Genomic DNA, 212 nt, shown 5'->3' with positions numbered 1-212 from the left:
CAGCCGCCTGTATTTTACACAACATAGTCGAGACGCGAAAAGAAACATTTTTATCTGCATGGGAACATGTAGTAACAGAATCACAAGCCGAAATGCAGCAGCCAGAACGAACAAGAATTTGAAACTTGGATAACTTTGTTGCTAGTCAGATAAAGGATACTCTGAAAAATTATTTGGCTGAAAATTTTGAGCTCCGAAGAACATTTGTAAAC

The sequence above is a fragment of the Odontomachus brunneus genome, unplaced genomic scaffold (assembly GCF_010583005.1).
Source record: "Odontomachus brunneus isolate Ranch 3 - 2012 unplaced genomic scaffold, Obru_v1 Obru_scaffold_174, whole genome shotgun sequence".
NCBI classification, from domain to species: Eukaryota; Metazoa; Arthropoda; class Insecta; order Hymenoptera; family Formicidae; genus Odontomachus; species Odontomachus brunneus.
The sequence above is the reverse complement of the archived record's forward strand: the minus strand, read 5'-3'. Positions refer to the sequence as shown.